Below are 22,175 nucleotides of genomic sequence, written 5' to 3'. Positions count from 1 at the left end.
GTTAAGAGTCAGCATGGCGTAGTGGTTAAGAGCAGTGGTTTGCAGCGGAGGACTCTGATCTGGAGAACTGGGTTTGATTCCCCACTCCTCCACATGAGCGGCGGAGGCTAATCTGGTGAACTGGATTTGATTTCCCCACTCCTCTACATGAAGCCAGCTGGGGGGCCTCGAGCTACTCACAGTTCTCTTAGAGCTCTCTCAGTCCCACCTACCTCACAGGGTGTCTGTTGTGGGGAGGGGGAAGGAAGGAGATTGTAAGCCAGTTTGATTCTGCCTTAAGTGGTAGAGAAAGTCAGCATATAAAAACCAACTCATCTTCTTCTCTGCCTAACAACTCTGGACTTCTTTGGTGGTCTCCCAGCCAAGTACTATCCAGCTTAGCTTCTGAGATCTGATCAGACAGGGCTAGCCTGGGCCATCCAGATCACAGCAAAAGACAAACAGAAGTGGTTTGCCATCATTTGGCTCTACATAGCAACCCTGGACTTCCTCGGTGGTCTCCCAGCCAAGTACTAACCACCAGGGCCGACTTGGCTTAGTTTCCAAGATCTGATGAGACAGGGCTAGCCTCGGCCACCCACGTCAGGGCAAAGTCAAGGATAGGAGCAGGCATTTACCAAGAAGAGGTGGAAGATGGGACTGTCATGAAATAGGGATCATTGTGGTACACAAGATGGTCCTTCTTCACATGGGCAGTACAATAGACTTTCCAGGTTTGGCTTGAAGCTTCAAGATTTTAAGCCCTGCCGGATCAGACCAGTGGTCCATCTAGTCCAGCATCCTGTCACGCACAGTGGCCAGCCAGTTACTCCGGTGGGCCAAGAACAAAGCATAGAGGCTGAGGCCTTCAGAAGAACATCAGAAGAGCCCTGCTGGATCAGACCAGTGGCCCATCTAGTCCAGCATCCCGTCTCACACACTGGCCAGCCAGTTCCTCTGGAAGGCCAACAACAAAGCATAGAGGCTGAGGCCTTCCCCTGCTGTTGCCTCCTGGCACGGGGATTCAGAGGTTGTCTACCTCTGAATGTAGGGTTGACAGCCTCCAGGTGATGGCTGGAGATCTCCTGTGATTACAACTGATCTCCAGCTGGCAGGGATCAGTTCCCCTGGAGAAATGGCCACCTTGGAATGTGGACTCTATGGAAACAGGCACTCCTTTCGGACGTAGATGAATGGAAAGAAAAATTAATGGAATATGCTATTATGGCTAAAAATGATGAATATGGTAAACAGTGATACCAACTATGAACAGTTTTATGAAAAATGGAAATTATTTTATCAATATGTTGAGGTTTAATTATAGTTAACAAAAATAAGAGAGTAGTTGCTAATTAATTGTAGTGAAACCCCATTTAATCTCATATTTGGATAACTATCCTGACTGTATAGACACTAAATATGTTCGATATGTTTGATAAGGCAATTAGTTTTTGGTTGTATCCTTAGTAATGTTAAAATTATTTCTTGCAAGATGGGTAGCGATTTCGATTGCACAACTGCGTTGAACAGCATGACAATGCAATCTGTTTGATTTGCCTGTTTTTTACTTTCTGTCTCTTTAATTGTATTGCTGATATCCCTATTCCCCCCCTTTTCCTTTTGTATCCCCCTTATATAAAAAAATAAAGGGGGGAAAAGAATGTGGACTCTATGGCATTATACCCCAACCCCTGCCCTCCTCAGGCTATGCCCCCGAAATCTCCAGGTATTTCCCAACTTGGAACTGACAGCCCTATCTGAATGTGAACGCTCACTTTAACCACCATGGCTAGTAGCCACTGAGAGAGCTCCTCTGCGAATAGGATTGCCACTTCTTCCAGTGTGGGAAATGCCTGGAGATTTGGGGGTGGAGCCTGGGAATAGATCTCAGCAATAGAGTCCACCCTCCAAAGCAGCCATTTTCTCCAGGGGAACTGATCTCTGTAGTCTGGAGATTAGCTGTAATTCCGAGGGGATCCCCAGGTCCCACCTGGAGGCTGGCATCCCTGTCTAAGGACCTGTCTAATCCCCTTTTAAAGCTGTCTCCATCTGGGGCCGTCACTCCATCCTCCGGCAGCGAATCCCACGTTTTAATCACTCGTCTTATAACGGATTACGCAGGATTGAAAGTCTGCTGTGAGCTCTGGGCTCCCATGTCCATCAGGCGAGGTCCCCGCCTGACGCTACGAAGCCTCCACCCTAGCTCCCAGGTTCCGCTCTGATTCTCAGGGCTTGGCTCGTAGGAGAGCTGATGCCAGCGGGCAAGTCCTTTAAGCCTGCTGCAAAAAACCAGGAAAAGGGGGGGGGGCGTTTCAGTCTGCTATCCTTTCCTTTATCCCCTAGAGCAGTGGTTCCACAAGTGGACAGTACCACCCCCTGGGGGGCAGTGGGATTACCTTGGGGGCAAGGGGGCAGCAGGGGGGCACTAGAGGTGGGCCCCTTCAACTGTGTTGTTCAGTCATTTACAATAGATCGAGCTATGGCACCATGCTGGCAAATTTGGGGGAAAGTATCAGAATTCCCCCCCAGACTTTGAAGAACTGGTACGACTGGATCAAGCTCATCAGTTTTGTTGAATAAATTTCAATTAAAAAGTTTTAATTTGTTTTTAATAGATGTGCAATTAATTGTTACTGTGCAGAGGCAGGCAATGGCAAACCACCCCGTTTGTCTCTTGCCTTGACCTGGATAGTCCAAGCTAGCCCGATCTCATCAGATCTTGGAAACTAAGCAGGGTCAACCCTAGTTAGGACTTGGATGGGAGACCGCCAAGGAAGTCCATGGGTGCTATGCAGAGGCAGCCAATGGCAAACCTCCTCTGTTTGCCTCTTGCCTTGAAAACCCCGCAGACATAACAACATCTAGGATGAGAAATCATGGCTGGGAGATGGTGCTAGAACTCTGCCCAAATTTTTGTGTGCGTCGACTCTGTAAGTTACGGAGCAATCCTTTGTTTATGTAAATGTAGACCAGAATGAAGTTTGAGCAATTTACTTAAAAAAAAAAAAAAGGCTTGATTGATCCAAATGGATAAATGAGAATGGATTCATTTAGATGGATGAATATGTTATAAGAAGGAATTCACCTAAATGAACTTTTATGCTAATCTGTAAATATTAATTGAAATCTATTATCAAAAGAAGAGGGAGAAAATGTAGCTGGATTGCAAAATATGAATATAAATTAGAGATGCGGCTTTCTTGGAAGCTGTTTGAGAATCACAGACATAAAACCAATCATAACCCAAACTCTGGATGAAGGAGAAAGATTTGCAGAGTGCTTAGCTTGGGGGGGAGGGGAAGCCAGAGGAAACAAACCCAGTGTACATGCAAGAGAAACTATAAAACCGAGGCACGGGAGAAAGAGCAAAAGTCAAAATTTAATGTCAAAGTTTATGAGAAGAGGCACTTCGCCTGCTGATGCGGATCTCGGACACATTTTAATCCCAGCCTTCCTCTGAAGAGCTGAGACAGGGTTTCCGACGCTGACCCTGTAAATGCCCAGAGCAGGGATCCCCAACGTGGTGCCCTGCCAGGACATTTTGTGGCACCTGCTAAGTGTGTTGAGAAAGCAGGACCAGTCGCTGATTGGGCGTTAGAGATTTTGGCTGGGCAGATTTTTAAACAAGAAGAATAAGAAGAAGAGTTGGTTTCCATATGCCAACTTTCTCTACCTTTTAAGGAGAATCAAACTGGCTTACAACCTCCTTCCCTTCCTTTCCCTACAACAAACACCTTGTGAGGTAGGTGGGGCTGAGGGAGAGCGGAGAGAACTGTGACTGGCCCAAGGTCATCCATCAGGCTTCATGTGGAGGAGTGGGGAATCGAACCCAGTTCCCCAGATTAGTCTGCTGCTCTTAACTACTACACCATGCTGGCTCTCAGAGCCTTTGGTTCCCTGGATGACTGCCAAGAGTGCAGAAAACTGTGACTTTTCTTTTTCCTTCTTCTTTTTTCTTTTGTCACATAGCAAAGTATAGCATTTATTGTATAAGGACAAAAGCCAGTCCAAGAAGGACACGCAAAAGGGACATAACTGCAGCAAACACAAAAAACATTCAAATGTGAAAAACTCTTTAAAACATATTAAAGAAGAAGAAGAGTTGGTTTTTACATGCCAACTTTCTCTACCACTTAAGGGAGAATCAAAACGGCTTACAATCACCTTCCCTCCCCCTCCCCACAATAGACACCCTGTGAGGCAGGTGAGGCTGAGAGATCTCTAAGAGAACTGTGACTAGCCCAAGGTCACCCAGCTGGCTTCATGTGTAGGAGTGGTGAAACAAACCAGTTCACCAGATTAGCTTCCGCCGCTCATGTGAAGGAGTGGGGGAATCAAACCCGGTTCTCCAGATCAGACTCCATCGCTCCAAACCACCACTACACCACGCTGGCTCTTGGATGCTGCTTAAAACCTGTAAACACCTTCATTAGATGGGATTTATGTAATGCAGCCTTTAGGCACACCTCTAGCCCATATTTTCTTGGCTGACCAAGTGAATTGTGCTCCTCTATAAGAAACATCCTGATCTGAATCAGAAAGAAGGGAAATCAACTTCTCCGCCATGGGAGAAGAATTTATACCCTTTAAAGTCTTGGCAAGAAATTTATTTCTGGGCTCTCTACACAAACAGCAAGGCAAAGAAGAATGCGGAAGATCTCCTGGGACCAAGGCTCCACAAGTACATAAATGTGCAGCAGCCAAATGTTTGTTTATAACCTTCTCCAACAGCGGAAGGCATTGTTTGGAAGCACACAGATGTTGAAGCCATTCTAAGATTCAGGAAAGCAACATTGGACAGAGAAGAAGCTTTTAAACCATTTGAACCAGGAGAAAATCTGGAGTGAGAGATTGTATTTCTGCCCAATGTCGCATCGATCTTAAAGATCCAATCTCAAGACCAGGAAAGGTGAGACCCCCGAGAATCACCCACTAGGGGATATCGACAAAGAATATTGTCCAAGCCAGTTACACAAGCCGCATCCGAATGCAGCAGCACAGAGGTTTGCCTTAAAATTGGACTGATGGAAAGATTGCTTTTCTTTCTTCAGAATCTGAATAGGGCGATGTTCGTGTGGGCTCTAATTGAGGGTCATCCGAGTTCAGCTTGCACTAAAGCTGCCGGGGTATTACAAGGCAAAGCTGAAATTCTCTTTCAAAAGACATTTTGAATAGGATCCAGGCAGGGTCGAGATCGAACACTTCCAGCTCCCGCTCTTTACAACATTTAGGACCTGAGGAATAAACATAAGAACATAAGAAAAGCCCTGCTGGATCAGACTAAGGCCTACCAAGTCCAGCAGTCTGTTCACACAGCGGCCAACCAGGTGCCTCTAGGAAGCCCCCAAACAAGACGACTGCAGCAGCATTTATCCTGCCCGTGTTCCACAGCCCCTAATATAATGGGCATGCTCCTCTGATCCTGGAGAGAATAGCTATGCACCATGACTAGTATTCATTTTGCTAGTAGCCATGAATAGCCCTCTCCTCCATGAACATGTCCACTCCCCTCTTTAACCCTTCCAAGTTGACAGCCATCACCGCATCCTGAGGCAGGGAGTTCCATAATTGAACTGTGCATTGGGTGAAGAAATACTTCCTTTTATCAGTTTTGAATCTCTCACCCTCCATCTTCAGCAGATGACCCCGCATTCTAGTATTGTGACAGAGGGAGAAAAGCTTCTCTCTGTCCACTCTCTCCATACCTCACGTAATTTTATAGACCTCTATCATGTCTCCCCTTAACCGTCTTCTTTCCAAGCTAAAGAGCCCTAAGCGTTTTAACCTCATAGGTTAAACTAGTCCCGGGGTTGCCACCCTCCAGGTACTAGCTGGAGATCTACTGCTGTTACAACTGAACTCCAGCCAATAGAGATCAGTTCACCCGGAGAAAATGGCCACTATGGCAATTGGACTCTATGGCCTTCTTAGGCTCCACCCCAACAATCTCCTGCTGGTGGCAAAGAGGGACCTGGCAACCCTATCTATTCCCCTGATCATTTTGGTTGTTCTTTTCTGCAACTTCTCAAGCTCTGCAATATTCTTTCTTGCAATATCCTTTTCTGCACCTTCTCAAGCTCTGCAATATCCTTTTTTAGGATGGCCTTACTCTGGAAAAATTTCACAGCTGGCACAATCGAAAATCCTCCTTTCAGTTTTAAAATTTCAAGATGGCACTGGCGGTTCTCAGAAGTCAGGGCTGTGGCAGCCACGTCTGGTAACTTTCCTCTCCGTGGACTTAAGGGCGGATATTTATCCCTTGAAATGTAGATCTGCGGATTAAATTCGGGTTTTACTGATCCAAGGCCCTCTTTTCTTTGTCTGCCCTATCCATTATTTACATAGAAAATAAAACGCCTTTTCTTCTCCCTCTCTCTGGATTTGAGCCAAAGTTCTTCTAAGTAGCGATTCAAGTGATAAGAGCTGTGCTGATGGAAAAGCGTCTTCTCCATTTGCAACTTGCCTGACTAACCTTTCCCCCCCCCCCGCTTCCCCAAAACCATTCACATTTTGCAAGACTTCCCAGTAGCTGTGCGGACAGATGGGAAGCTTGAGAAGGAAATACTTCTTTAAATTGGGGTATAGGGAGAAGAACACTTGGTTGCAGAGGAGAAACACTGTTTGTAGGGCTGCCAGCTCCTTCTTCGCCACTGGCGGAAGGTTTTTGGGGCGGAGCCCAAGGAGTGTGGGGTTTGGGGAGGGGAGGGACTTCAAGGCCATAGAGTCCAGTTGCCACAGTGACCATTTTCTCCAGGTGAAGTGACCTCTATCGGTTGGAGATCAGCTGTAATAGCAGGAGCTCTCCAGCTAGTACCTGGAGGTTGGCAACCCTAACTGTTTGAGACTTGAGACATGTGGAATTGTACAGAAAAAGGGTTTTTAAAATATCCATGCTTCAGAGGAAAAGTTGGTGAATCTGAGAAAAGATTTCCTCAGCAAGATGGAAAAGTAATCCTGGGTGGTCTAAAGGCTGAGAATATGGGCTTCTGGGGGAGGGACGTGGAGGGGGAGAAAGATAACATTTCCCTCTCTACCAGTAAATGTCAAGGAATTGAAATGTTTTAGAATGCAGAAAGTCCCAGGTTCAAACCCTGGCATCTCCAGTTAAAATGATCAGGTAGTCGGTGATGTGAAAGACCTTTGCCTGATCCTGGAGAGAGGTTGCCAGTCTGAGCATGCAATACTGACCTCGAGGAACCGGTGGTTTGTTTCAGTAGAAAGCAACTTCACATGTTCATGTGTGCTTCAGAAAAATGGCTTGAAAACAATCAATCACAGGTTTGGTATGATTCACGCAAGGGAAAGCGAAATCAAAAATGAGGATTTGGGGGCTGAAACAGCTTGCAGGGAGGAGAAATTGGAAATCCTCCCTAGTCTGATTCCTCATGGAATCTAGAAGAGGCAGGATCTGCCATTTCACATCTCCTCCCCCCCATCCAGACACTGAATTTTCAAGAATGTTTCTCATAATTTCTTTCGGTATACCACTCAGTTATGGAATGAGGAACTTTGGGAATTAAAAAGAGGAAATGTTTCTTTCATACCTTGCCTTTCATATTCTTTTTTTAAAATAGATAGTTTGAACCCCATGTCTTCCTTACTTTGCAGTAGGAATTCCTCTGGTTTAGAAATCAACGTGTACATCTGACAAGGCACTAATTGCATTTCCCCCCCCAAATCAAAGGCCTTTACCAAAGGGAGAAATCTATGGAATCACTTGGAAAGAGAGTGCCTTTTCTTTCCCTGCCTTGAATTGCAAATCGACCCAATGTAGAATCTTTGCTAGTAACAGTAATAGTGGTAATAACAATCAGCAAAATGCAAAAAAAAAATTGTTGGATTTCCACCCCCTCCCCCTCCCACACACACTTGACTAGAGGCAGCTACGGCATCTAAAGGATGCTGGTATCAGGTGGAGGGGATTGTTCAAGTGGACGTAGTGACATTTCCAACAAAAGATAGAGACACAATTTATTATAAATTGTTAAGTGAAAGGAGAGTGGATCAGGGCCTCAGATGGGGCTTGGAGAAGTGACAGAGGAAAAGGGAAAAATCACTAGGATATTTGTTAGGTAGTTTGGCTTCATCCAGTGAAGGAAAAATGCTCAGACATCTTGAATATAGGTACATCGGACTCAGGGGCCAATATTCTATGTTGGGTTAGGGAAATACTAGGTTAGGGACCTGTGTAGGGTTGTGCATATCGATATACCCAAACCAAAAATAAACCTGAAATTAGCCATTTCAGCAATATTTGGGCTTTGGTTTTACCAAATGCCAAAACCTAGGAATCTTCCCGAAGCCAAATAGGCGATTCCCAAAAAAGCAGAATAATTATTTGGCTTTTTTGGGTTCGGCTATTCGCCTTTGCTAAGATGCACAGCTGTGGGCTTTCTCCCATTTCTCTCTCTTTTGGGGGGTGGTGGTGGTTTTGTTAGGGCTCCATAGTTAGGGCCCTTTTGATGTAGGGGTCGTGTAATCGAAGCCAACTTGGTCTGACCAACTGGCAACAAGTTGATCTGCACTTTAAAAGATTGGGGCTCAGCTTATCCAGTCCCATCTGTAGGGATATAGCCTCCAACTAAAAAACTGCCAGCTTCTCCAGCTGCTTATTGGGCTTTTAAAGAAGACTGCTAAACCGTGCGGATGAGCAATCTCCTTCACAAGAGCTGCCTTGGTCATCATGACTTCGGCTGGTTCCAGCTTATCTACAATTTTCTTGCATTTAAGCATTTTTCTTCAGTTTGGAAGCTAATTTGCATAGACATCATGCTATGCACCCCAGATCCGAAGGGAGCCCCCAGATTTTTAGTCACCCAGCTGCCAATCGGCTCTTTCCTCCAGTCCTCAGCAACACTGAACTTCTGAACCTGAAAGCCGATGGACAGCTCGGCTTGCAAATGCCTGGGGGATGGGGGCGACCCCTTTTTGGGCCCATAAAATCAGACCCCCTGTCCCAAAGTTCACTAAACTTTGGTGACCATCTAAGGACAGTCCCTTCCAGCCATGCTGCAAATTTAGGGACTCTACCTCCAAAAATGCCCCCCAAGGAGCTTCAAAAAAAAATACCCACAGACTACAACGGGCCTGAATTTTTCTGTAAACCCAGAAATAAGTTGGATACTGATATTTACCAGTATGGGTATTTGGCTTATTCCGGGTTTACCAAAAAAGATCAGGCCCAATAAACCCGAACCCGAAATTTACCGATTTGTGTGTGTGTGCACAACCCTAGACATGAGGGGAATTAGGGGAATATTGCAGGAGACAGGCTAACTCTATTTCAACAGGTTGAGATTCTTGGGTTTAAGGAGGAGTTCAAAATGAAATCATTCTTTCTCTCTCTCTGACAGAAACACCCTGTCGGTTTGGGAAAGCTGGGGGCATGAGGAACTGTAACAGTTTAAAGCAGAGCCTTGCTGTAAAGGACCATACCTTGTTACATTCCTTGCCTTAACCACCCAACCACTAGGCATTGAACCCTTGTAAAGAAGAAACACAAGAGTCACTGGAAAAGACAGTCATGCTAGGAAAAGTGAAGGGCAGCTAGGAAAAGTGAAGACCCAACAAGAGATGGATTGACTCAATAAAGGAAGCCAAAGCCTTCAATTTGCAAGATCTGAGCAAGGCTGTCGAAGATAGGACATTTTGGAGGACTTTCATTCATAGGGTAACCATGAGTTGGAAGCGACTTGACGGCAACACACACACAACACAAAGAAAAAACAATACACTAATCCTTTTCTGTTGGGAAAGGAAGGTGTTAGTGTGAATCGGAGAAGGGGGCTGGGAAGTAGTAGAAATTGCATCAGATTCCTATTCTACTTCCTCAGGCTTCCTCTGTAATAGCAGCACGTAATCTGGCTTGGTTATTTGTCAGTATTGCCTTCCCAATCACTCACAACCCCTGCCATAACTAAAATCAGCTTGGTCACCGGTACTGAAAGGTGTGATGGGAAAAGCATCTGTCCATCATACCCTGCACTATGGCTGACAGAAAAAGATACTGGGAGATCCTTGATCAGATACGCCTGTGTGTGTGTAAATTGCTGTCAAGTCACAACAACTGGCTTATGGTGATCCTGTTGGGTTTTCAAGGCAAGAGATGGTCAGTTAGTTTGCCATTGCCTGCCTCGGTGTAGAAACCCTGGACTTCCCTGGGGTTCTCCCATCTAAGTACCAACCAGGGCTGACCCTGCATAGCTTCTGAGATCCAATGAGATCAGGCGAGCCTGGGCCACCCAGGTCAAAGCCAGATACTCCTAGCAGCATCTTAAATCTAAACTTCAGCTCCTCAAGGAGTGGAGATGTGACTTAGTGTTGAGGTAGAATGCCACTGAACATGGAGGTTCTATTGAGCTGACACAACTAACACCGACTATAGACTGTGAATTTCCTTTTTTTTAAAAGCCATCTAAGTGATCACATCACATGGCAGGAAATTCCTTCAGTGATTCATGCACCGTGAAGGAGCTTCGATATGTTTGACACACGTGATGTAGTGGGTGGAAACTTGGGAAAATTCTCTCCAGTATCAAAGGAGCATGCAGATTATATTAGGTGCTGTGAAACACAGGCAGGACAATTCTGCTTCAGTCGTCTTGTTTGTGGGCTTCCTAGAGGCACCTGGTTGGCCACTGTGTGAAAAGACTGCTGGACTTGACGGGCCTTGGTCCGATCCATCAGGGCTTCTCTTATGATGCATACCTATTATCTCCAGTATCAGAGGAGCAGGCCTATTATATTAGGTGCTGTGAAACACAGGCAGGATAATGCTGCTGCAGCCGTCTTGTTTATGGGTTTCCTATAAGCACCTGGTTGGCCACTGTGTGAACAGACTGGAGATCTCCTGCTATTACAACTGATCTGCAGCCAATAGAGATCAGTTCACCTGGAGAAAATGACCGCTTTGGCCATTGGACTCTATGGCATTGAAGTCCCTCCCCTCCCCAAACCCTGCAATCCTCAGGCTCCGCCCCCAAAACCTCCCCCCGATGGCGAAGAGGGACCTGGTAACCCTATTGATGGACCTTGGTCTGATCCAGCGGGGCTCTTATTATGTTCTTATGATGCATACCTATTTTCTCCAGTATCAGAGGAGCAGGCCTATTATATTAGGTGCTGTGGAACGCAGGCAGGACGGTGCTGCTGCAGTCGTCTTCCTTGTGGGCTTCCTAGAGGCACCTGGTTGGCCACTGTGTGAACAGACTGCTGGACTTGATGACCCTCGGTCTGATCCAGCAGGGCCTTTCTTATGTTCTAAAAATAACAAGGGGCTCCTGATTGCAAATACCAACACAGGGCAAGCTTGGCCCAGTCACTCTCTTTCTGCCTACCTTGCAAGGTTGTTGTTGATGACAGAGTGGAAGAGGGGGAGGCCCATGAAAGCTTCCCTGAGCTCCCTGGGGAAAGGGTGGGATGGAAATAGAATAAGGAAATAAGGAGACTTCTGTGAAAGAAGTCATCTTTCACGAAGCAGCCAGCAAACCTGGATTATTATCTCAGAACAGGGCGATCTGGGGCATTCCATTCCACATTTCCACGAATATCTCTCTTTCAAAAACAAAACAAACCCCAGAAGGAGCTCTTTTATATTCCAGAACTTTTATTTCACAGGGACCTTGGCTCCGACTCCGGTTACAATTGCACACATCCATGCGTGCACAAAGGAAGATGCATCATATTTTTAAATTTTAAATTGGTTGGAATTAAAAGGGTGTTGCCATCTGGTCTAGATTCTCCTGCCATGGCGTCAGCGTTTGGCAGTCGAGCGGTGGTGTGTGGCTCTGGGAGGAAGGAATTCTCCCGTTTAGTCATCAGAATGACTTTTCTGACTTAAGAACTGCCGGCCGGTTCTGGAGTGGAGGGAAGAGAAATGGATCGATGTTCAAGGTCATTCAAACCTTGCTTGGGGAGAGGGTTGCCAACCTCCAGGTACTAGCTGGAGACCTCCTACTATTACAACTGATCTACAGGCGACAGAGATCAGTTCCCCTGGAGAAAATGGCCACGGGCAATTGGACTCTATGGCATTGAAGTCCCTCCTCTCCCCAAACCCAGCCCTCCTCAGGCTCCACCCTAAAAATCTCCAGGTATTTCCCAACTCGGAGTTACAACCCTGCTTGAGGAGCAATTAGGGCCTCCTGGCTTCTGCACCAACAGGACATATTATATTTATAGCCTGCTTTTCATAGGATTACCAAGTCCCTCTTCACTACTGGTGGGAGGTTTTTGGGATGGAGCCTGAGGAGGGTGGGGTTTGGGGAGGGGAGAGATTTCAATGCCATAGAGTCCAATTGCCAAAGCGGCCATTTTCTCCAGGTGAACTGATCTCTATCAGCTGGAGATTAGTTGTAATAGCAAGAGATCTCCAGGTACTACCTGGAGGTTGGCAACCCTAGCTTTTCAGCCATCCTAGATGGCGTTCCTATGGGACCTGCCCTCCAGGCAGTGTGGTGTAGTAGTTAGGGTGTTGGTCTGAGGTTTGTTTTAAAGGCTGTGAAGGTTGATGGAGGACCTTGGGCCAGACATATTCTCTAAGCCTAAATTGACCTCACAGGGTTGTTGTGATATTAAAGTGGAAAGAGAGTAGGGTCACCAGATCCTCTTTGGCCACCGGCAGGTGATGGGGGGGGGGGGTAGGGTAACCAGATCCAGGTTGGGAAATTCCTGGAGATTTGGGGATGGAGCCTGGGGAGGACAGGGACCTCAGTGGGGTACAATGCCACAGAGTCCACCCTCCAAAGCAGCCATTTTCTCCAGGGGAACTGGTCTCATAGAATCATAGAGTTGGAAGGGACCACCAGGGTCATCTAGTCCACCCCCCTGCACAATGCAGGAAATTCTCTGGTCTCTGTAGTCTGGAGATCAGTTGTAATTCCAGGGAATCTCCAGGTTCCACCCTAGGCAGACTTCCTTTGGAGTTCTGGGTCCGGTTCTGGGCACTACTCTTCGAGAAGGCCATAGACAAATGGAAACCGGCTCAGAGCAGGGCAAAGAAGACGGATGGTGGTCTCGAAAATGAGTCCTAGGAGGAAAGGTTGAAAGTACTTTTAACCCAAAAAGGAGAAATTGAAAGGAGACGTGATCATGCTCTTCAAACACCTGAAGGGCTGTCATGCGGAAAAGGGCAGTATACTGCCCTTTACTGCTCAGGAAAGTAGGACTAAATCTAATTAGAGGAGGGCAGATTTCAGTTGAAGGTTAGGAAAAATGTAGTAAAGGTGAGAATGAATGCAAATAGGGGGCTCTTCCTCATTAGTAGGGTTGTCAATCTCCAGGTGCTGGCTGGAGATCTCTCGCTATTACGACTGATCTCCAGACAATAGATCAGTTCCCTCGGAGAAAATGGCTGCTTTGGCCATTGGAATCTATGGCATTGAAGTCGATCCCCTCCCCAAACTCTGCCCTCCTCAGGCTCCGCCCCCAAAATCTCCAGGTGTTTCCCAACCAGTAGTGATCTTCAGACAGAGGCTGGACAGGCGGTCTGGCACTAAGTGCTAATCCACACCAAGGCAGATTTTTATTGGAATCAGATCCATTTGTGTCTCTTCCACTTTTGGAAACTTCTGAGATCCCGTTGGTCTCTGTGCAGACATGTGCTTATCTCTCAGTGCAGAAGATCTCTGATCATGCACAAAGCGTAGAAGAAGAGCTGGTTTTTATATGCCGACTTTCTCTACCACTTAAGGAAGAATCAAACCGGCTTAAAATCTCCTTCCCCTCCCCCTCCCCACAATAGACACCTTGTGAGGTGGGTGGGGCTGAGAGAGCTGTGACTAGCCTAAGGTCACCCAGCTGGTTTCATGTAAAGGAGTGGGGAAACCAACCCAGTTCACCAGATTAGCCTCCACCACTCATGTGGAGGAATGGGGAATCAAACCTGGTTCTCCAGATCAGAGTCCACCGCTCCACCGCTTTTAACCACTACACCACTCTTGCTCTCCAGGGTGGAGGGATACCTGCAGAAGCATGAAAAGCCATGCCAGGCTCCATTTGTGTTTTTCAGTTAAAAACACGGACCATTTCCTCACACCAAGGCATAAGGTCACCTAGTGACTTTTATGGCGGGGGGATTTGAACCTAGATCTCTCCGCTCTCAGTCTTAGGCCTTTTATGCACAGGTTGTTTCCATCGCCATCAAGCCCCAAGTACATCGGGGCTTTGTTTCCTTTATGGATGCATTTGCCAACCTTTCGAAGTTGCCTTGCTCTCCCCTCGCGTTTTCCCCACTTTTTATGGATGCTGTTTTAGGCCAATTTTAAAGTCTGCCTCAATCCCAAATCAAACCTGTGCGTGTCCATTTGGGGTTTTATCCCCATTCTAGGGTTGCCAGCTCCGGGTTGGGAATTACCTGGAGATTTTTGGGGTGGAGCCTGAGGAGGGCGGGGTTTGCATTGGGGAGGGACTTCAATGCCATAGAGTCCAATGGCCAAAGCAGCCATTTTCTCCAGGGGAACTGATCTCTATCCCCTGGAGATCAGTTGTAATAGCAGGAGATCTCCAGCCACCACCTGGAGGTTGGCAACCCTACCCCCATGCCAATTCTGGCTTCTCCCTCCCACTTGTCTTTCCTCCTCATCCAACTCCTCTCCTGGAAGCTGGAATACTATGGGGCTGCTTGTTTGGTCAGTTTCACAGCGAGTGTGGTCAGTTTCAGACTGCCTGATGGAACAGGGTTTTTTATGGTTTGCTACTAGTGAGAAGGCTAGGGAGAAGTTCTGACTCTCCACACTTCCCATGGTGATACATAAATTTAATCCCAAGTACTCCAGGAAGTTCTTTGGGGTAGAAAAGCCCCTGTGCATAGTGATTTGAGAATTTGAGTACTAATACTGAGACAGCAAAATAGACTTCCTCTGAATGTGGAGGATCCACTTAAGTATTCTGATTTAATAGTTTGCGATAACCTCTTTTCCTTTCAGTAAATGTATTAAGACAGCAAGGGAATAGCTTGTTGCTGGGCAGGATAACTCTGTGAGTGTGAGACGTTAGTAGGGGAAATGTCATGGAGAAGTCAGGCTGAACGATAACTGAGGAGCCCTGAGGAGGGCAGAGTTTGGGGAGGGGAGGGACTTCAGTGCCACAGAGTCCAATGGCCAAAGCGGCTGGTGATCAGTTGTAATAGCAGGAGATCTCCAGCTAGCACCGGGAGGTTGGCAACCCTACCCGGCTTGGCCTCCCGACCTCTCTGTCGAACCTCTTTCCCTTAATTAGATTTGGGTGGGGGGAGAATACCACCGCTCACAAGACTGCGATTCAAGGTGGCATTTGAGAGGAATGGTTCCCTTTAGCATAGCCGACAGCTAATTTGTGTAAAGTTTAATTACAGCGAGCATTAATTAACTGGCAGTGTGTTGCCATACTAAAAGGGAGGCCATCTGTTCCCAGAGAAACCACCTCTTTCCCCCCACCCCTCCGCCCCATTTGGATCTGAGCCTTAATAATGTCATCCCGGTGCCGGTGGTTGCATCAGATGCAACGTAGCATAAAGTCAACGTAGGAGGAGTTCATCCATCACGGAGGACGGAGGAGCGGCTGCCGAGGAAAGAACCGTGGTAACTCGGTACTGACACTGCGCCGGAAACATCTGGGCACAGGGAATGCCTTTACATTTCCTGCGCCCGTTCGTTCTTTGCAAAGGGTGGCCATGATGCTGCCTTAAACGGTACAGCAGGTGAAACACTAGGCTGCGGAAATGGGAGGGGGCTGTCTTCTGAGCATGCAAAGAGTGTTTTCTCGAGCACACAGGGTGGCTTTACAACTAGGGTTGCCAACCTGCAGGAACTAGCTGGAGATCTCCTGCTGTTACAACTGATCTCCAGCCGACAGAGATCAGTTCACCTGGAGAAACTGGCCACTTTGGCCATTGGACTCTATGGAATTGAAGCCCCTCCCCAAACCATGCCCTCTTCAGGCCCCATCCCAAAACCTCCCACCGGTGGCGAAGAGGGGCCTGACAACCCTAATGATAGAGATCAGTTCGCCTGGAGAAAATGGCCACTTTGGCAATTGGACTCTATGGCATTGAAGTCCCTCCCCTCCAAAAACCCTGCCCTCCTCAGGCTCCGACCCAAAAACCTCCCGCCGGTGGGGAAGAGGGACCTGGCAACCCTACATAGACTCCAATTGCCAAAGCAGCCATTTTCTCCAGGCGAAATGATTTCTATCGGCTGGAGATCAGTTGTAATAGCAGGAGATCTCCACCTACTACCTGGAGTCTGGCAACCCTACATAGTCCAATTGCCAAAGCAGCCATTTTCTCCAGGGGAACGGATCTCTGTCATCTGGAGATCAGTTGTAATAGCGGGAGATCTCCAGCCGCCCCCTGGAGGTTGGCAACTCTAGCCTATGGCCTCTTCTGGGGCCTGCCAGATAGGGCTGGAGCCATTCCCCGCCCCCTGCCCACCCTTGCCAGCGCTGAGTCATGAAAGTTGGAGATGACTCAGCTCCCCAGCCTCACGCTTCTCAGGGCACTGCTGGGAAGAATTCTTTGAACATCGCCGCTTCCGCTCATCGTAAGCGGCCGATTAAACAGAGGAGGTCCCCCCCCATCTGACCCCCTGGCGGGAGCGCCATTCCCTTGGAGATTAAAAAAAAAAGCCTCTTTAGAGGATTGATTTCGGTATTGCTTTCTTGAAATCTTTCCCAGCACTTCAGGAAAAGATCGCTCGCTGATCAGTGGATAAAAATTGATTTGGGGAAGGGCCTTAGTTTAGTGGTAGAGCATCTGCTTGGCATGCAGAAGGTCCCAGGTTCAATCCCCGGCATCTCCAGTTAAAGGGACTAGGCAAGTAGGTGATGTGAAAGACCTCCAACCTGAAACCCACGGAGAGCCGCTGCTGGTCTGAGTAGACAATACTGACTTTGATGGACCATGGGTCTGATTCAGTAGAAGGCAGCTTCAGGTGTTCCAAGTGTGATAGGCTGTAACTCTCATCCCAAAGGTTCCCGAGGCAGATGACTGTATGAAATAAAAGCAAAAACCATCTGGTGATAGAATAAAAGCAGCATTAAAAAAGGAAAAGCTGCGGCCATCGGAAAACCCAAATGCAGGTGATAATATTTTAGATGTTGTTCATCTCACAGGTTTCTGTCTCATTTGCCTTGTTAGAATTAGCAAGGAAATTGCCGAGTTATAAAATGCCTTGTTATCTAGCTGTTTGTTTGAATGTGCTTCATTATCACATTATTAATGGCTTCTATGTGGACGGATAATTGGAAAGTATGTTTTAAATGTACTATTGTAATTTATTAGTTTGCTAAAAAAAATCAAGATCCCGAAAGGACCATCACGGTAATAAAACCCACCTTCGGAGCTGTTTCTGAGCAAGATGGGTTAAAAGTACCCGAAATAAAATGTATAGGGTTGCCAAACCCCTCTTGGCAACTGGCGGGAGGTTTTAGGGGTGGAGCCTGAGGAGGGTGGGGTTTGGGGAAGGGAGGGACTTCAATGCCATAGAGACCAATTGCCAAAGCAACCATTTTCTCCAGGTGAATTGATCTGTATTGGTGGTTGTAATAGCAGGAGATCTCCAGCTACTATCTGGAGGTTGGCCACCTTAAAAAAATAGCAAATGAGCCTATCCATCAAACCCTATCCTTCAAAACCCTATCCATCAAAGTCAGTATTGTCTACTTAGACTGGCAGCGCCTCTCCAGGGTCTCAGGCAGAAAAGGGTCTTTCACATCACCTACCTGCCTAGTCCTTTTCACTGGAGATGCCTCTGGGGATTGAACCTGGGACCTTCTACATGCCAAGCAGAGGCTCTACCACTGAGCCATGGCCCCTCCCCAAATTTTTATCAGGCCCATGGTCCATCAAAGTCAGTATTGTCTACTCAGACTGGCAGTGGCTCTCCAGGGTCTCAGGCAGAGGTCTTTCACATCACCGAGTTGCTGAGTCCATTTAACCGGAGATGCTGGGGATTGAACCTGGGACCTTCTGCAAGCCAAGCAGATACTCTTCCACTGAGCCACAGCCCCTCTCCACGGCTCTCCTGGGTCTCAGGCAGAGGTCCTTCCCATCACCTGCTTGCCTGGTCCCTTTAACTGGAGATGCTGGGGATTGAACCTGGGACATTCTGCATGCCAAGCAGATGCTCTACCACTGAGCCATGGCCCCCAGTTCCCTTGGAGAAAGTGGCCACTGAGGAAGATGGAGTCTATGACATTATACCCTGCTGCTGCCCCTCCCCTCCTCAAACCCTGCCCTCCTCAGGCTCCACCCCTAAAACCTCCAGGTATTTCCCAACCCAGAGCTGGCAACCCAATTCCACGGGGGGACTCCTCCTTGGCTCTTGGCCCCTTTTGTTTTCAACACAAGCCTCTGAATATCCCCCTTTCCAAATAATGTAAAGATTATGTTTACGGTAATGTCTTGGGATTGTGTAATGTGTTGCGGATACAGTGAACTGCCAAAAAAAAAAATCAGTGGGTTCTGGATCAAATCAAGCCTGAACTGACCCTGGAAGCTAAAACGACTCAACTGAGGCTATCGTATTTTGGTCACATTATAAGACAAGAGTCACTGGAAAAGACCGTCATGCTAGGAAAAGTTGAGGGCAGCAGGAAAAGAGGAAGACCCAACAAGAGATGGATGGACTCAATAAAGGAAGCCACAGCCTTCAATTTGCAGGATCTGAGTGAGGCTGTCAAAGATAGGACATTTTGGAGGACTTTCATTCATAGGGTCGCCAGGAGTCGGAAGCGATTTGATGGCACTTAATACACACAATGTCTTGGTGGGGGCTAGGAACACGCAGCAGCAGAAGACATCTGTGAAACAGCCAGGAATTTAATGGCGGGCGGGAGGAAGGAAAACTAACCCCGTAGCCTTTCCCACTGCAGGGATAAAGCGGAACTCCAGGAAACAAGTTGCTTTTAATTAGAGCAGGTGCGCGGTGCCCAAAGAGAAGCAAACACTGATTCTAGCCAGGGAAAGGCTCCCCGAGATTGAGCAGGCAAGACGCCCTCCGGCCTCTCCTATCCAGGGAGGCCCTCTGCATTTTGCAGCAATCTGCCGAAGGGTGAGAGTACTGCGTCTCTGTTTGGGCCGAGCGTCTTTCGATATGTCCTTTTTTGCCTTTATCAAACATCCATCGGCTTTATTTTTAAATTTCTTTATACTCCGCCTTTCTCCTAGGGTTGCCAACTTCCAGGTACTAGCATGAGATCTCCTGCTATTATTACAACTGATCTCCAGCCAACAGAAATCAGTTCCCCTGGAGAAAATGGCCGTTTTGGCAATTGGACTCTATGGCATTGAAGTCCCTCCCCTCCCCAAACCTCACCCTCCTAAGGGTCTGCCCCTTAACCCTCCCTAGGGTTCCCACTTTCTCCCTAGGGTTGCCAGGTCCCTCTTTGCAACTGGTGGGAGGTTTTCAGGGCGGAGCCTGAGGAGGGTGAGGTTTGGGGAAAGGAGGGACTTCAAGGCTATAGAGTCCAATTGGCAAAGTGGTTTTGTTTCTCCAGGGGAACTGATCTCTATCGGCTGGAGATCAGTTGTAATAGCGGGAGATCTCCAGCTAGTGCCTGGAGGTTGGCAACCCTAGTTGCCAGCTCTGAGTTGGGAAATACCTGGAGATTTTTGGGGCGGAGCCTGAGGAGGGCAGGGTTTGGGGAGGGGAGGGACTTCAATGCCATCGAGTCTAATTGCCAAAGCAGCCATTTTCTCCAGGTGAACTGATCTCTATCGGCTGGAGATCAGTTGCAATAGCAGGAGATCTCCAGCTAGTACGTGGAGGTTGGCACGCCTACTGCTGGGTGACCTTGGACTAGTCACAGCTCTCCGAACTCTCTCAGCCTCACCTACCGCACAAGGTGCCTGTTGTGGGGAGGGAAAGGCGATTGTAAGCTGCTTTGAGACTCCTTAAAGGTAGAGGGAAAACGGGGTATAAAAACCAACTCCCTCCAGTGCGACCCGCTGACTCTTGCACGTGAAAGCGGTGGGCTGATTCAGGTCCACTTTCGATTTTTAAAACGTTCCAAGGAATCTGGAGAACGGCGGCTTAGTTGATGCAGACATGCGACTGGCCGATCTATCCCCAGAGAGCATGGAGAGGGATTTCTTTGGAGTGGCCCTCAAGGAAGAATTCTAATCTGGCTTCGAGTGGATGTGTCAGGAAGTAGCTGTCCCCCACCGCTCCGCATGCTTTTCTTCCAACAATTTCTTCCAGTTTATTCAAGGAGTACCTTTTCTAAAGACGGCATCGCGGTCCGTCTTGGATCTTTCACTGAATCTCGATATGCCACCTTCCTTTTAGGCTATTTGTTTGTGTGTGTGTGTGTGTGTGTGTGTGTGTACATATATATATTCCTTCAAGCACTTGAGGACAGCAACCACATTTCCCCCCTGTCTTCTCTCCCCCCAGGCCAAACATACCCAGTTCCTCCAAACTTTCCTTCTAGGACCAACTATCTGCATTCCCCTCCACACATGAACACATGAAGCTTGGTCCATCAAAGTCAATATCGTCTACTCAGACCGGCAGCGGCTCTCCGGGGTCTCAGGCAGGGGTCTTTCACATCACCTACTTGCCTAGTCTCTTTAATTTGAGATGCCGGGGATTGAACCTGGCACCTTCTGCATGCCAAGCAGATGCTCTGCCACTGAGCCACGGCCCCTCCCCATTTATCAGTTGAAACGTCTCTCTGGTTATGCTGTTCTACTTATGGTAGTTGTTTCAGAGCTTTGAGAGACTGGGAAACTCGGCTTGCCAACCTCCAGCTACTAGCTGGAGATCTCCTGCTATTACAACTGATCTCCAGTTGACAGAGATCAGTTCACCTGGAGCAAATGGCTGCTTGGGCCATTGGACTCTATGGCATTGAAGTCCCTACCCTCCCCAAACCCGGCCTGCCTCAGGCCCCGCCCGCAAAATCTCCAGGTATTTCCCAACCCAGAGCTGGCAACCCTATGGGAAACTTTTAGAAAACTCAAAAGATGATGACATACATTTCCCATACAACCAGCAGCTCTCTAGTTTAACAGTGTCAATACTTCGGTATTTTAAGTCTCATTAGAAACAAGGTAGTGCATAACAAGCTCTTTTCTCCTCCAAAGCCACTCCAGTTTTGTGGACACCCTTCTGAAAGTGGGTGCTCAGAGCTGGAAACCGGACTCCGCCCAAAGTCCTGACTAGCGTGGAACAAAATGCAACCGTCACTTGCTGTGACTTGGATACTGAGCTTCCGTTAATGCCACCTAAAATTGCATCTGGCTCCTTCTGTAGCCACATCACCCTGCTTGAGTTATGCTCAGCTTCGGATCAACAGCAATCCCAAGATCCTTTTCACAAGTACGACTGCCAAGGCATGTCTCCCCCCATCCTTGTGACCTTCCCTGTCTCACGCAGTCCCCCATTCCCATATGTCATATTTGATATGAGTAGGTATTATCTATCTATCTATCTCAGCATTAGGTCTGTTTAGCTTGGGAAGAAGGCGGTTAAGGGGAGACAAGATAGAGGTCTCTAAAATTATGCATGGTGTGGAGAGAGTGGACAGGGAGAAGCTTTTCTCCCTCTCTCATAATACTAGAATGCAGGGTCATCTGCTGAAGCTGGAGGGTGAGAGATTCAAAACTGATACAAGTATTTCTTCACACAACACGTAGTTAAATTGTGGAACTCCCTGCCCCAGGATGTGGTGATGGCTGCCAACTTAGAAAGCTTTAAGAGGGGAGTGGACATGTTCATGGAAGAGAGAGCTATTCATGGCTAGTAGTCAAAATGGATACTAGTCATGATGCACACTTATTCTCTCCAGGATCAGAGGAGCAGGCCTATTATATTAGGTGCTGTGGAAAGCAGGCAAGACAATGCTGCTGCAATTGTCTTGTTTGGGGGCTTCCTAGAGGCCCCTGGTTGGCCACTGTGTGAACAGACTGCTGGACTTGATGGGCCTGGGTCTGATCCAGCAGGGCCTTTCTTATGTTCTTATGAGAATCTCACACACAGACACGTTATCTCCCAGAGTCTAAAAGCTGACCATTCCTTTGATGTTCTCCCTTCCCCACTGCCACCCAGCCACCTACTACGCACAGCCCCATCTCTTTGAGCTGTCAGTTTTTGAGAGGTCTGAAATGCTGAAATGTTGATGAACATCCCATTACACCGCCTGTGAGCCAATAGCTCGGGGCGGGGGGTGGTTCATTTCAAGAATGCTAAAGCCAGCATCTTGCACCTGGTAGCTAT

The sequence above is a fragment of the Euleptes europaea genome, chromosome 2 (assembly GCF_029931775.1).
Source record: "Euleptes europaea isolate rEulEur1 chromosome 2, rEulEur1.hap1, whole genome shotgun sequence".
NCBI lineage: Eukaryota > Metazoa > Chordata > Lepidosauria > Squamata > Sphaerodactylidae > Euleptes > Euleptes europaea.
The sequence above is the reverse complement of the archived record's forward strand: the minus strand, read 5'-3'. Positions refer to the sequence as shown.